At 39.7% G+C, this 16,588-nt stretch overlaps 1 protein-coding gene across 10 annotated transcripts in view; it reads left to right on the plus strand.

Annotated features, from left to right (window-relative positions):
• The window catches only part of LOC146402199 (uncharacterized), an 87,227-nt gene that overhangs the window by 36,829 nt on the left and 33,810 nt on the right, over positions 1-16,588 (plus strand). For 8 of the 10 annotated variants that reach the window (XR_014805409.1, XR_014805410.1, XR_014805411.1 and 5 more), the window contains one exon: positions 14,265-14,318. The exons of 1 other annotated variant lie outside the window; for it this stretch is intronic. The gene's annotated coding sequence lies outside the window, so the exon portion shown is untranslated. Of the gene's footprint in view, positions 1-13,212; positions 13,294-13,486; positions 13,619-14,264; positions 14,319-16,588 lie in introns of all 10 variants that reach the window. One more of the 10 variants, XR_014805416.1, reaches the window with a different exon arrangement.

The following is a 16,588-nucleotide window of genomic DNA, read 5'->3' on the forward strand; positions in this document are numbered from 1 at the left end:
AGGTGAAAGTACCAGGAGAAGATGGCCATCCGTAAACGAAGGAGATGCTCTCGGAAGAGAGTGAAGCTGCTGACACCTTGACCTCAGACCTCCAGCCTCCAGAACTGTAAGGAAACGCATTTCTCGTATTCAAGCCGCCAGTCTGTAGCACTTTGTCATGGCAGCCCTGGAAAACTAAAAGTTTCTTCTGTTTTAAAAAATATACTTAGGGCTTTTCTGTAATCTAAACTTTCATTAAGATTTTGAGAAGACAAAATCACCTCCACCACCTGATCTGCAAGACCACATTTATTCAGTCACCCAGCTTCTCCTTTTAGCCACACTTCTCTGTGCCATCCACACAGGCTTTCAATAATTGCATCATGGTTTGTCCTCCCATTGCTCTTTTAATTGAAACAGCTATAAGCACAGACATGAGCACATTCACATCCTCTTAGGTAAAATTGTAGCATCCTATATATATATACATATATATATATATATGGCTTTTGTCATCTTACCATTTCTTCTATAGGCATATCCTAAGAGGAAACCATAGTAGTATATATTCTTCATTCTTTTTGCAGTTGTATAATACTCCATGTTGATACTCTCTGGATTATGCAACTAGTTCCTCATGATTGGTCCTTTTAATAGTATTCTGTTGTTTGCTCTTACAAATAATACTTGAATGAATAGGCATGTCAGTTTATTTATTTATTTATTTATTTATTCTCTTCCACAAAGTTCCTTTAATTTTTTTGCACTTTTTAATATATATTTTAATTGTAATCGATTGTTATTTCCCCAATACATTTTTTTTTTTCTACTGTACGACCTGGTGACATGTGAGTATATATTATGTCTGAAAATGTCTTTAGAAGTGACTTCCAGAAATAGGATTGAGATTAAGGGTTATTTAAATTTTTTTCTATGACTTTTTCCTGTTGTCTCACTTTTTGCTGTGGGGTTGATTGACTTTTCCTTCATTTTTAGAAACCATGTATTGAACATGTTAACCCTTCACAGTTTGAATGCAAATATTCTTTTTATATCACATTTTACTCCTCTTGAGTTTAAAAAACATCATTTAATATAATCAGTTTAACTCTGTTTTGATTAACTACTTCTAGGATTCCTCATTAGCAAAGGTTTCCCTACTAAGTGAGATTAGAGGATTTTACCCATGAGTTCTCCTATCATTGGCATAATTTCACCTTTTATATTTAGATCTCTGACCTACTTGGAATTTTTCTTAGTATGAGGCATGAACAGTTTTATCTTTGTCTTATGGGCAGATCTCCCATGTATATAGAAAGGTAACTCAATACCTGTATTACAAATATAATTATAAAGATTTGTACCTTATGACTAAAATGTTTCTACATACTTAATTGAGATGTCACCTTCATCCTATATTAAATTCCCGTAGGTATTGAGACTATATCATGATTTTCTATTCTATTCAATTTGTCTATTTCTTCATCATTACCAGATTATAGGGTCTTTAAAACACAACTGAAGATTTTTTCTGTCTTTTTTTTTTCTCCTCCATCTGCCGGAGGTTTCCCTGATTCTTGGCCACCCAGCCCGTGTCTTCACATCTTCCTAGCCAGCAGTGCCTATACAGGTCTTTCTCACATCATGATATGTGACGCTGACTCTTCTGCCTCATTCTTCCTCATTTAAAAGTTCTTTGTGATTACCTCTGCTCCACTTCGATGAGCCAGGATAACCACTTTATTTTTAAGTTGGTTGATTAGCAAACTTCATCTGCAGCATTAACACCCCCTTGTCATTTAACATGACGTTTACAGGGTCCAAGGATAAGGATGTGGTGGGTGATCTTTGGAGGGGCATTATTTTGACTACCAAAGGGGCACATACACATTTCCTACCTATGGACGTAGAAAATCAGAGTTGCACCGGACACACTACATCCACTTTATGCGTTGCAAGATTCTTTGTGGGAATACCATCTCCAGGCGAATGGAGCCACACTGGTGTATTTCAGGAAGAAGATGATCAGTTAACTGTTTTTATTTTTCAACTTTATTGCGCATTCACTATTTTGTTTCAGTCTGGCTTGTTTTTATTTTTCTCTCAGTGTCTTTTTGATAACTAAAGTATTTTCTTTTAGCTAAATAAAAGCTATTTTTAAGATACCTCATTCTTTTCTTAGTCCAGTATAGGAAATCTTTGCCCGTGCCAAGGTTGGGAAAATTTCGTATCTTCTAGAATTTGTAGGCTTAAACTTTTAAACTTTGGTCTATGGTCCATTTCACGTTAATTTTTATGTGTGGTCTGGGGACAGAATTCTAGTTAATTATTTTCATATAAAATAAATTGTTCTGGTGTAATTTCTTAAGAAGAGCCATTTTCTCCATAGTTTTACCTTAGCTTCTTTCTTGAAAATCAACTCACCCCATGTGTGTGGGTTTGTTTCTGGATATTTCCTTCCATTGTCTGTGTATCTCTTCTCTTGCCGGTATTGTATTTTGTTACGGTAGCTTTCTGAAACATTTGAAAGTTGGTAGTGTAATTCTTTAAATTGTCTTCTTTTTCAAAGCTGGATTGGCTATTTTCATTGCGTATAAAGTGTACTGCATATACATGTTAGGTACTGCTTGTCAGTATCTGCAAAAACACCTATTGGGCTAGCTAAATTCACTTAGTTGTAGTAGCTTTTAAAAAAAAAAAAAACTAATAAATTTTGCATATAAGATTACCTGTGGGAAAAGACAAGTTTTTTTTTTCTTTCGTATTTCTTTCCAATAACTTTGTATTTTGTTCTCTTGAGTTGCCTTACATACTAACTACAACTTTTGTTACAATGAAGAATGAAAAGGATAAAACCAGAAATCTTTTACCCTTTTGCTGAACTTAAGGGGAAATCAGTCAGTCTTTTGTAATTAAATAATGATGTTATTTGTAAGGTGTAATTATACAGTCTGTATTTATTGATTGATTGATTGTCTTTTTAGGGCTATGCCTGTGGCATATGGAAGTTTCCAGGCGAGGGGTTAAATCAGCCCAGCAAGGTGGGATCTGAGCCTTGAGTGCCACCTACACCACAGATGATGGCAATGCCAGATCCTTGACCCACTGAGCAAGGCCAGGGATCAAACCCTCAACCTCGTGGATGCTCGTCAGATTTGTTTCTGCTGCGCCATGACGGAGACCCCTATACACTCCTTAATAGGTTCATAATGTTCTCTCCTATTTGTATGTTTCTGAGAGATATTATCAAGAATGATCGTTGAATTTTGCCAGATGTTTTTTTCTGCATCTTCTTACATAATTACATAGGTTTTCTTCAACCACTTATTTGGTTAATGTCGTAAATTACATTACTTAATTTCCCTAAAGATAAACCAACTTTGCTGTTGGTTTTTAAATCCCAGTTAGTCACATATTGTTGGATTTGGTTTGCTAATATTGTCTTGTGGAGTCAGTGTCTATATTCATAGGTAGTATTGATGTTAGGGAGTATTTTTTGTATTTAATTTTAGCATCAGAATAACTTTTAATTGATAAAGCAATTTAGAAAAGCTTTATTTTGCTTCTATGAAAGAGTTTGTGAATGAATGCACTATTTTTTTCCTTAGTGTTTGTCAGAATTCATTAGTGAAACAAAGTTTATTTGACTTGTAAGAAAAAAATCATTATGCGAAGGCTATTTAATTGGTACAGTGCTATCGAAGTTTTCTATTTATTCTTACATGTATTTTGGATTATTTTATTTCTCAAGGAATTTGTAGAATTCACATAAGCTGTCAAATTTATAGCATAAGCTTATTTATTATATTTCCTGATCTACTTTTATCAAGGTAAGATCCGTAGTGGTATTTCTTTATCAATCCAGATAAGGGTAATTGACACATTTTCATATTTTTTTCCTTGAATAATATCCCTACTGGATTGTTACTTTGATTGCCTTTTTATAAAAACAGTACTTTAATTTAATTGATATTTTCTATTTTTCTATTTATTTTCTTTCATATTTCTTTCTTCTTTTGAGTTTTAATATAACATGTCCTTCTTTTCCAATATCTCAAGGTGGAAGCTTACATTGTCGATGTAAGACCTTTCTTCTTTTTCTGATATAAACATTTAAAGATATGCTATACTCTAAGCCCTCTTCTAGTTCTGTCCCACAACATTTGTAATGTTTTGGTTAAATTTTTATTCTATTCAAAATATATTCCAATTCCTTTTGTGATTTCTTTTTTGACCTGTGGATTGTTTGAAAATGTCCCGATTAATTCCTAAATATCTAGAGATTTTCAAATAACTTCTGTTATAAATAAATGCATTCATCTGCGGTCAGAGAACACAGTCTGTCTGATTTGAATTCTTTTAAATAATTAAGATTTATTTTATGCCATAGCATATCATTTACAATTGAAAAAAAAAATAGTGTTCTACTGTTGTTTGGCAGAATGCTGTGTGATTGTCCAGAAGGTCATGTTAGTTGATGGTATTGCCCATGTTTTCTAAATACCTAATTTTTTTTTATTTTTAAAGTTTTATTGAGGTATAGTTGATTTACAATGTTGTGATATTTTCTGCTGTACAACAGAGTGATTCAGTTATACATGTACACATATCCATTCTCTTTCAGATTCTTGTCCCATATAGATTATCACAGAATACTGGGTAGAGTTCCCTGTGCTATGTAACAGGTCCCGTTGGCCAATCATTCAATCTACCTCAGTGTGTATATTCCAATCCCAAACCCCTAGTCCATTCCCCACTGCTCATCCCCTTTGGTAACCGTAATTTTTTTTAAAAGTCTGTGAGTCTCTTTCTGTTCTGCAAATAAGTTCATTTGTAACCTTTTTTTTTTTTTTAGATTCCACGTATAAGTGATATCATATGATGTTTGTCTCTCATTGCCTGACTAACTTTACTTAATATGATAATTTCTAGGTCCATCCATGTTGCTGCAAATGGCAGTATTTCATTCTTTTTTATGGCTGAGTAATATTCCATTGTATGTATACACAATATCTTCTTTATTTCTCTGTTGATGGATGTTTAGGTTGCTTACAAGTCTTGGCTATTGCATTTTTTTTTTTTTTTTTGTCTTTTTGCCATTTCTTGGGCCGCTCCCACAGCATATGAAGGTTCCCAGGCTAGGGGTCCGATCGGAGCTGTAGCTGCCAGCCTACACCAGAGCCACAGCAATGCGGGATCCAAGCCATGTCTGCAACGTACACCACAGCTCATGGCAATGCTGGATCTTTAACCCACTGAGCAAGGGCAGGGATCGAACCCACAACCTCATGGTTCCTAGTCGGATTCGTTAACCACTGACAGTGAACATTGGGGTGCATATATCTTTTCAAATTACAGTTTGCTCCAGATAGATACCCAGGAGTGGGATTGCTGGATCATATGATAGTTCTATTTTTTGTTTTTTGAGGAAACACCATACTATTTTCTATAGTTCTTGTACCATTTTACATTCCTACCAACAGTGTTAAGAGGATTCCCTTTTCTCTACACCCTCTCTAGCATTTATTTTTTGCTATTTGATGATGGCCATTCTGGCTGGTGTAAGGTGGTATTTCATAGTCGTTTTGACTTGCATTTCTCTAATAATTAGTGATGTTGAGCATCTTTTCGTGTATTTTTTTGCCATCTGTAAGTCTTCTTTGAAGAAATGTCTATTTGGATCTTTTGCCCTTTTTTTTTTTTTTTTTTTTTTGTCTTTTTGCTATTTCTTGAGCCGCTCCCGCGGCATATGGAGGTTTCCAGGCTAGGGGTCGAATCGGAGCTGTAGCCACCAGCTTACGCCAGAGCCACAGCAACACGGGATCCGAGCCGCGTCTGCAACCTACACCACAGCTCACGGCAACGCCGGATCGTTAACCCACTGAGCAAGGGCAGGGACCGAACCCATAACCTCATGGTTCCTAGTCGGATTCGTTAACCACTGCGCCACGACGGGAACTCCTTGCCCATTTTTTGATTGAGTTTTTTGTAAATACTCAATATTTCAGGATTTTTTATTTTTCTTATAAGATACTGAAGGAGGGGACTGAAATACCTAATGTATATAATTCATATAATTTTATAGAATATGATTCAGTGAAATCATGTTAGTAGCATGAAATTGATGATGGGATGATTAAAGTATTTATACCATGGAAACTGGCAAATGCTAAAAATCAAGGCTATCTTTTCCCACAAGTGCTGATTAATAATTACCTTTTACCACAACACTGCATGATCCCTATAGAGAAGAAGAAACCCCACTTCTCCCATCCAAGTGCTAACCAGGCCCAACCCTGCTTAGCTTCTGAGATCAGATGAGACTGGGTGCGTTCAGGGTGGTATGGCCATAGACGAAGAGACCCCACTTCTGATTTCTTCAACTCACCTAGAAAAAATGCTCCTTCTTGCTTGGTCAATGTGTATATAGGATCTGGCAAATGGGGATCAGGACTGGGCTTTTCATAGGCGAGGAGAGAGTAGTAGCATTAACAGGTATTTACTAAATACTAAGTTCCCCACCAGCGGTATTAATAATAGGGTTAGGCTGGCTTTTTTGCTATTTTAACCCTCTGGTATCCTTAGGTTCTCATTATGGAATATGAGACTGCCCAGTGGTGTAAATATTCCTCCTGACTCACCTAATTATTCTTGGTCCTTGATCAGCTCATGTGCATGGCAAGTATCAGCTAACCATTGTCTGTCATTGTGTGTATCTATCCCATCTGCCATATATGTTGGAGCAAAGATGGACAGGGTTAGGAGTTCCTGTCATGGCTCAGTGGAAAAAAATATGACTAGGATCCATGAGGACACTGGTTCTATCCCTGACCTCGCTCAGTGGGTTAAGGATCCAGCATTGCCGTGAGCTGTGGTGTAGGTCACAGACATGGCGCAGATTCCGCATTGCTGTGGCTGTGGTGTAGGCTGGCAGTTATCACTCCTATTTGATCCCTAGCCTGAGAACCTCCATATGCCACAGGTGCAGCCCTTAAAAAAAAAAAAAAAAAAAGAACAGGGTTAGACAGGAACACGCTGGCTGGGCAACACACACCAACTTGTCATTGGAGCATCTAATGACTTCTTTGGGTATAGAGCACCATAAAACTGCTTTATGATAAGAAACTCCTTTTGATTCAGTTCTTTTCTAAAAAATTAGATTAGTGTGTTCAATGGTTTTAGCTCTTACAGGGGAAAAAATCTCATTGTTAGCTACTGACTACAGAGGAAAATTAAATCTCTGCTAATATTCAAGAAGGCTGATTTTGAACAGTTAAGCTCTCAAGTTGAGTTGGAAACTCAGAATCTGACCAGTTTTCCATGTCACCTAAGAGTAAGTAATCTGAGTAAATGCAGAAGTACTAAATAACACATTAAAAGATGGAGAGTTTTACAATGTTTGGGTAACAAAGTTTGGTAGAATGACTAAAATAAAACTATGAGGGAGAGACGAGGAAGGAAGTTTTGAATTAATTTTTCTTTCCATTTTTGGTCGCCCTGTGGCATATGGAGCTCCCGGGCCAGGGATCAGACCTGAGCTGCAGTCTTTCCCTAAGCTGCAGCTGTGGAAATGCTGGATCTTTAACCCACTGTGCTGGGCGGGGATTGAACTCATGTGACGCTGTTCCCACCTTACGTGGTCTTGAGCGTGTGATAGAGCATCAGAGAAATTTATTCTAAACTTGAAAGTTAGAGAAATATGCAAAAAGTAGCAATAAAACAGGGGTCTTAATAGTTAATTACCTTGTTTTGATGGAATCACCTCCAGAATGGGAGCTAGAAGTGACCTGGCTGGTGACAAAGAACTAGTCTCATTGTTGTCATTTTATTTTTCTCTATCATTAAAAAGAGTGAAGTAAGTTAAGATCTTGTTTCTTTATAAAAAGTATATATATATATATATATATATATATACACACACACACATTATATATATACAGTGAAACATGTTATGAATATATCATGTATTATAATGAAAGATATGAAGAGGAAATCAAAGACACAGGTGAGGAGATTTTAAGTCAAAAGATAATAGGGATATATGACTGTAACAAGCAAGAAAAGCTTAAGTATTAAGAAAAATTGACATCCAAAATTTTGAAATAAAACAAAAAGTCCTTTGAAGTCATACTAGGTCATCATTGAAAGGTCTCATCCAAGATCATTTAATTATCTAAGCGAATGCATCTGTGTTTAACTTTGCTCCTCATTATTTGATGGAGCATTGATACTATGATTTTATATGTTAAATTTTAGATTTCTGTCTGATCGGAAATATAAACTCCAAAGGTTTCAGTTTATAGCCCTGAAGGGCATTAACCAGTTTTGCATCTATTAACGAATTCCTTTCAGCATGCCATTGAACGACTATTTAAATCTCTGTTCCTCGAATTCTCCTTTGAATCAGGTGTACCATCTGCTGAGTCCTTAATTTATTAAATATACATTGAATTAAATAGTTGGCATGTCTTGATCATATGTTTACATGAGTCAGGTTTTTAACTTTTTGAAATTTTCCTTCAGTAAAAGCCAAAAAGTCATTACTTTTCTAGAGAAGCCCAACAAAAAATATTGATGTTTTTAGACATTATTTGATAATGGACAACTCACAACCACTCTGTGAGAGTAGTTCTAAAGCCTAATTTGCTATCTGAGTACAAACTGGGTCAAAAGTTGGAAGTTGCCAGTGGGCTCTACCCTAAGGCCTAGGCTTTAGCAGTTAAAGTGGTCCACTGTCCCATCCAGACCCAGTTTTTGTTTTTTTTTTAAGTTTATTTTTTAACTATTATTTTTAATAATGATTTTTATTTTTTCCATTATAGTCGGTTTCAGATCCAGTCTTGTTGTTGAGTGAAGAATCCATTGCTTTGGTCTGGCAATATTTTTACATGTACACAAAAACAAATTTGAAAGGATAATCGCCATATGTCAGAGCAGGAAGATATAAAACTATAAGACACTTTAATGTCCCACTTAATCGGTTGTGTCATTTAAATATTTGAAAATGAGCATATATTCGCTTTAATAAAACCATAAAAATATGCCACATTGAAAAATGTCAGTTTCATATTACTTATTCATGGTATTAATGATTTCTGTTGTAATCCTTTGCATTGGTCTTGGATGACTTGAGATGGACTCTCCTACTTAAAATTTTCCTCCATTGGAGTTCCCTTCGTGGCTCAGGAGTCAGCAAACCTGATGAGCATCCATGAAGATGCAGGTTCAACCCCTGGCCTCACTCTGTGGGTTAAGGATCCAGCGTTGCCACGAGCTGTGGTATATAGGTTGTGGATGCGGCCCAGATCCCTCATTGTTGTGGCAGTGGCATAGGCCGGCAGCTGCAGCTCCGATTCGCCTCCTAGCCTGCGAACCTCCATGTGCCATGAGTGCAGCCCTAAGAAGCAAAAAAGAATTTTTTCCCTCATTGGATTAATATTTAAAGCTTGATAATAGTACTGCTATTAGGAGTTCCTGATGTGGCACAGTGGGTAAGAATCTGACTGCAATAGCTAGGTCACTGTGGAGCTGCAGGTTTGATCACTGGCCCACTGCAGTGGGTTTCAAGGATTTGGCATTGCAGCAGCTGTGGCTCAGACTCAATCCCTGGCCCAGGAATTCCATATGCTGTGAGTGTGGCTGTTAAAAAAAAAATACTGCTACTAGCAGTACCCACCCCCACCCACCACTGAATCAATACTATGTATTATGTATAGGAGATACCAGATTATATATATTATTTAATCCTAAATCCTTTTTTAGAATGAACATAACTGTCACATTTTAGGGATAAAGTAAACAGGAGCTTTGAAAGGTTAAATGATTTAATCAAGCCAAACTGGGATTAGCATCTCAGATTTCAGGGTACCTCATGCCATGCCTCGCCCACTATTCCACACCACCTGTGCTCTACCATGTCGTGTTCATATTAAAATGCAGAAACATGAGCAGATTTCCAGGATGCAAGGACACAATCATCGCATGATTCCTTTGGGATAAATCTAATCTGGTCGCCCAAACCTTGGAAGGTGTAAATTGTGTAATAATAATTGATGAGGGCCCCCATCTCCTCAGGTCTCGCCAGCCCAGGTCCGTTTCCCTATGGAAGTCACCAAGCCCCTTGGCATCATCACTCTTCAAAGAATTAGGAACAAGAAGGAGCATACGTCACCTGATGCCATTAAATGCGATTTGAATGGATTTTCTAATGTTTCAAAGTACTTTCTTGCAGACAGCTAAGAAATTCATAAAACCAGCCATGAGCATGCTATTGCCTGTAAGTGTAAACAGTTATGATAGAAGAGTGACTGCGTCCACCCGGAGAGCCTTTGAAGAGGAGACTGAGAGAGGGACCAGGGCTCCTTTGATCATCCCCACGCAAATCCCCGATAGCTGACAGAAAGCTGCTTTAGGTTGTGCCCTGTTTTCTTTTTAAAGTGCATAGGGAACAGCTCATTAAGAAGTAATACTGTCCTTTTGAGGATTTTTTTTTTCTTAAATTGGAAACAATTATGGGAGTTAGACTCTTCCTTTTTTTTTTTAATATAAATTTTCTCTGTGACTCTTCCTCTGAAAAATTCCTTTAGAGGTCAGAACAACAAACCAATGCTGTTAGCTTCTGGATTTGTTTATCAGGTTGGCTCAGGGTCCCCCTTCCTTTCTCTCCGTCTTGTGTGTAATTAGACAAAAGAAGCCCCAAACGTGGAATACCTCATTTCGTATTCCTTGGGCTTCAGTAGAGGCGCACCAAATGGTCTCCCAACTCAGCGGAAGGAGGTAGAATGTTTCAGTTAGGAATCTTATCTGGGAGTTCCCGCTGTGGCTCAGCAGTTATTGAACCTGACTAGCATCCACTGAGGATACAGTTTCCATCCCTGGCCTTGCTCAGTGGGTTAAGGATCTGGTGTTGCCGTGAGCTGTGGTGTAGGTCGCAGACGCGGCTCGGATCCTGTCTTTTGTGGCTGTGGTGTAGACTGTCAGCTACAGCTCAGATTCGACCCCTAGCCTGGGAATCTCCATATGCTGTGGGTGTGGCCCTGAAAAAAAAAAAGGAATCTTTTCTGCTTGTCCGTTTCATTTTCTTCGACCTGTTTCTCCAAGCAATTCCCTCCTGACGTCCTGTACTTCGCTGACCATGGTGATGGGTCACCGGTTGTCAGGCGAGGTGGGGTTGATGGGTCACCGGTTGTCAGGCGAGGTGGGGTCCCTTGTTGGTTGCTTCCCTTTGGCCCTCTCAGATTATTTGGAAGAGTGATAGAATTCTGCACAGAGAGTAGTGGTACCCCCCCCAACCAGAGAGCGAAGAAGGACTGGCTTTGCCCCCAGACCCCTTCCTCCGCCCAGAACACCCTCCTCCCCTTCTCCACCCGTATCTTAAAGGCACAGCTTGACCACCACCTCTCCCCTGACGACCCACTCCCACCAGCAGGCATCGCAGAACTTTTCAGAGCTTTTGACAATCATCAAACCCACAGAAAAGACCAGGACTTAATTATTCTCTAATTACTATTTTTTTCTTTTGGCCCCCCCGTAGCATATGGAGTTCCTGGGCCTGGGATCAGATCTGAGCCACAAGTGTGACCTAAACCGAAGCTGTGGAAATGCTGGATCCTTAATCCACTGTGCGGGGCTGGGGATCGAACCTGTGTCCCAATGCTCCCAACTGCTGATCCCATATCGTCACAGTGGGAACTCCTCTAATTATTTTTGGATCATGTCGTTTGCAATTATTTGTTTCTTTATTAATTGAATACCATCCTTAGGGTCTCTCGGGTTACATTTTTGTTTGTTGGTTTTTGTTTTTCAGGGTTGCACCTACGGCATATGGAGGTTCCCAGACCAGGGGCTGAATTGGAGCTACAGCTGATGGCCTATGCCACACTCACGGCAACTTGGGACCAAGGCATGTCTTCGACCTACACCACAGCTCCTGGCAACACTGGATCCTTAACCCACTGAGCGAGGCCAGGGATCAAACCTGCATCCTCTTGGATATTAGTTGGGTTCATTAACCACTGAGACACAACGGGAACTCCCAGCTTTCAGGGTTAAATTGAAGATGAAGAACACACAGTCCAGGCCCTTCAGAACCTGCCAGTTTCCTGGGGGTGGCAGAAAAGTCAATAGCTTTTGCAGCCCTGGAGGATAACGCTCCTTACATTCGAGTTTGAACCTCATCCCCTCCCCCTAACTAACTTGTTTCTCAACGTATTGATGTTAGTTAATAGTAACAGTAGTGAGTCCTGAAGACTTGACATCTCAAGTCCAGACCCTTGGGGTCCCCTCTGCCTCGGCCTTCTCCCCACGCTCAGGTTGAGTTATTAATGACCAAGTCAGCACCCCTAGAACCTGAAGAGCACTTCTGGGCCCTTACTCACGTTGTCCCTCTGCCTCAATATTCTCCTTTATTTTATTTATTTATTTTTTGGCCGCACCCGTGGCATGAGAAAATTCCTGGGCGGGGTATTGAATGCCAGAGCGATGACAATGCCAGATCCTTAGCCACTAGGCAACCAGGGAACTCCCTGAATATTCTCCTTTAGTCTGGTGAGATCAAAAGAATCCTTTCTATGAGGACTAATGCAATGTCCAGGAAAAGTTTGCATGGGGTCTGTATGAGTCATGACTATAGAAGAAAACCCAACTCAAACTGCCTTAAATAATAAATGAACTTTATTGGCTATTAGCAGGAGGGAAGGACTAGCTTCGGGTGAGACTTGATCCAAGGCTCCAATCATCTTATCAGGAGTTAGTTTCTTTCTCCATTTCTTGCTTTCCTTTGGTGCTGACGCTAATTTTTAATTTTTTTAGTTTTAAATTTAAAATTTTTAATTAAAAAATTTAATTTTTAAAGTAATTTTTAAAAAATTTTGATTTAATTCCAGTAGTCTCTCCCCTCTGGTTCCAAGATGGTAGCTGCAACTTCTTTGGCTCTGTAGGTCCTGCTTAAGTCTGGAAGGAATTGGAGATACTCTCTTTCTCAGGAGTCTTTGTGGAAGTGTCACTGAGTGCTGACTCAGACTGGATCATGTGCCCACCCTGGCCTAACCACTGAGGCCAGGAGAAGGATCATTTAGAGTGGCCTATGCCAATAGCGATTTGGCCTAGCCTTGGCAGTGAGGTCAAGACTATTCAAGCCATAGCAGGGAGTAATTTTCCAAAGAAAATTCAGGGAACTGCTGCTAGTTGAGTGTGGAGATGCTGAGGAAGGAATAAATAAATGTCCCTTTAAAGGCCCAACCCATGAATGCTTTGATGACACGATGCAAGTTCGGACTGAATGATGGCAGCTGTGGGAAGCCAGCAGGATCTTTAGTCAATTATTTTCAGATCTCTCTCTCTTAATTATTGGGAATAATAGTGATGAAGGAAAGGAGAGATTTTAGAAACAGGTAGGATATTAAAGCGTATAATGATATGTAATAAAAATATGTAAAGAGTATAATAATATCTAAAATGTCACAGCCTTTTTTTTTTTCTTCTCTTTTTACCTGTGGCATTATGAAAGTTCTTGGGCGAGGAGTCAAATTGGAGCTGCAGCTGTGGCCTACACCACAGCCATGGCAACACCAGATCTGCACCACATCTGCGACCTCTGAGTGAGGCCAGAGGTTGAACCTGCATCCTCACAGAGACAGCAGTGGGTCCTTAAACCACTAAGCCACAACGGGAACTCCTGGCAGTTCTTTTGGGAAAGAATAAAACCAGGGTTCTGTCACGGCAAATGGAGCATTCAAGGTTAAATAAACCCAACACATGAATAAGTGATATGTATTAACGCCCTTCTGGCTCTCATTAAGGAATATCTCAGTATTAGAAACAGGTCCCTTGTTCACTGCTCTTTTCATTTTATTTAGGGATTTTAGAGTAAAGGAATCAATGTTTCCTACAGTCTTTATCAGGCAATTAAGAACAAAGAGCTCCTCCAAGAGGAAGGTGCCATGGAAAACTCGTCCTCACCTACCTTACAGCTCTGTCCTCCTGGAGACTAGTAAACAGTTAACTGTCTAATGGTTATCCTTTCTCCTCTATTTATTTTTATTAATGAAGGAATTAGAGACCTGCCTCTTTCAACAGAGACTAACAATCTGAGGGACATTAGAATCTCAGCATGTTAGCGCTAGCAGCAACCAGCCAAGGTGACTCACCTGATGAGAAAATAGATAGGGCGAGAGAAGTGACAAGTGCGGAAGCTGTGTGGAGGGTCAGTGGCTAAGCTTTAGGTCTTTGAAGAGCCTGTTTGGGGCTTGATCCTCATTTGCTGTTTCTCTTCCCACCTCGTGTAGGATCTCAGGGGCAGCTACTGGGACGTGTAAGCTGGAGAAGATGCCTGCCAATCAGTGAGTTCTGCTTTTTGTCTTTAGTGGCTTTATTATATAATATGCAAGCCCTGCACATATTTAACATAAAAAATTGGATGTTTTTGGATATATATGTCCACCTGTGAGATTATATTTCCACTTATATAAAGTACCTGTCATAGTCAAACTCATAGAAGCCAAATGAGTTCTCATGCTCTGTTGAGGGGACACCTTCTATGAGCGCATAAAAGCTGTTGTCCTCTGGAGTTCCCATTGTGGCTCAGTGGTTAATGAATCCTACTAGGAACCATGAGGTTGCGGGTTCCATCTCTGGCCTTGCTCAGTGGATTAAGGATCCGGCGTTGCCATGAGCTGTGGTGTTGGTCTTAGATGTGGCTCGGATCCCACATTGCTGTGGCTCTGGTGTAGGCCGGCAGCTACAGCTCTGACTGGACCCCTAGCCTGGGAACCTCCATATGTCGTGGGAGCAGCCCTAGAAAAGACAAAAAAAAAAAAAAGCTGTTGTCCTCAAAAATGATCACTAGATGGCAGGAAAATTCCATGTACCTGGTAAGGAGGCGCGTGTTCCTAAAATTTCGAAGCTCTGAGTATCTGTAAGCAGAGCAGCTCATCTGCCTGGTGAGCATAGAGACTTAGGGAGCATTGTGTTATCAGCTCACCCCATGTAAGTCCTCCACATCTGTACCTTTTCCCAGGGTCTGATGGTTAATCTCATTCTTCTTTACATTAAAACATGTCAGGAGGAAATAATCTATTTTGAAAACCATTTTTTAAAAGGCTTGGCGTTCCCTTTTGGCACACTGGGTTAAGGACCTGGCAGTTGTCGCTTGGGTCGCCGCTGTGGTACAAGGTTTGATCCCTGAATGCTATGAGTGCGCCAAAAAATCATAAAAAAGTTTTTTTAGGCTTGCATGACCATTCGGTAGTATTTCACGTTTCCTGCTAGAATTTTCCGTGTTACTGTAGAAATTATTTGACAACCCAAAGTGATGAATCTCTGGTGGCCAGAGCAGCATCTGAAATATTTTTGGATGAGGCAAAGTTCAATTGTGTCTGAAATCAAGTCAGTGGAGGTAGCCAGGGCTTCTAGTAATAATCATAACAGCTTTTGTTTATTTAGCACTTGCCATGGACCAGGTACTATAGTAAGCATTTTATATTGGTAAATGTATTTAATATTCATAATAATCATATGAAGAAATGCATATTAAATCTGTTTTACAGAAGAGTACAGAAGAGCTTAAGCAGTTAAGAAGCCCAGGGAGCTTAAGCAATTTGCTCAAGGTCGTATAATTAGGAAGATGTCAGTGACCTGAATAAATGGAGTTCCCGCTGTGGTGTAGTGGGTTAAGGAGCCAGCATTGATTCTACAGTGACTCAGTTTAAATCTCTGGCCTGGTGCAGTGGGTTAAAGATCAGTGTTGCTGCAGCTGTGGTGTAGGCTGCAGCTGCATCTTGGATTCAGTCCCTAGCCTGGGAACTGCCATATGCTGAGGGTGCGACCAAAAAAAAAAAAAAAATGTATTTCTGGTACAGCATTCACAGCATTGGTGCTTGATGTCAGCATCTTCAGGCTTCATGAATTCTGATGAAAAGGAATTGTCTCTTTGGCCCTGTGATGCATATGTTAAAAATCTTCTGCTCATCTGTGACCCCTGGAAAGAATGAATCTAGAAAACAGTTTTAGTTGGCTTATCCTGAGTGAGGATGCACATAAATTCCTAAGGGAGGAGTGTGGCAATGTCAAGGCTGATGTTAGTAGGGTATTTTAAAGTGAGGCTGTTCTGCCAGCTCCAGGTTACATGGCCTTCTTAAGTGCAAGGGAAGAGTTAAATCACGCATCCCAGCTGCTTCCAGAGGTCTGCTCAAAGCTACCCTCCATTTCCTCTGCAGACACACATTCCCTATGATGTGTTTCTCTGATATGTCATAGTCCTGTGCCTAGAGAACAGCCTCCCTACCCAGGGGCTCATTTCCTAATCCTTGCCGTAGATGTTAGGATTTCTGGGTTGAAAGTGAGAGAATCCGTCTCCAGGTAGCTCATTCAAGAGAGCGCTATCATGTTATCTTCCATTATGGTCTTGCCCAAGAGACTGCATATAGTTCCCCGTGCTGTGCAGTAGCACCTCATTGCTTGTCCATTCTAAACGTAGCAGTTTTCATCTGAAGAATGTATGTGTACGTATGACTGGGTCACTATGCTGTACGGCACGTGTGGACTCAACGCTGGAAATCAACTATACCCAATAAAAAATTAATAGCAAAAAGATCAACTCAAGTGTAGCTCA

The sequence above is a fragment of the Sus scrofa genome, chromosome 6 (assembly GCF_054392235.1).
Source record: "Sus scrofa isolate SSC_HxYL_T2T_F1_AM1 chromosome 6, Sscrofa_HxYL_maternal_Yorkshire_Landrace_v2.0, whole genome shotgun sequence".
NCBI classification, from domain to species: Eukaryota; Metazoa; Chordata; class Mammalia; order Artiodactyla; family Suidae; genus Sus; species Sus scrofa.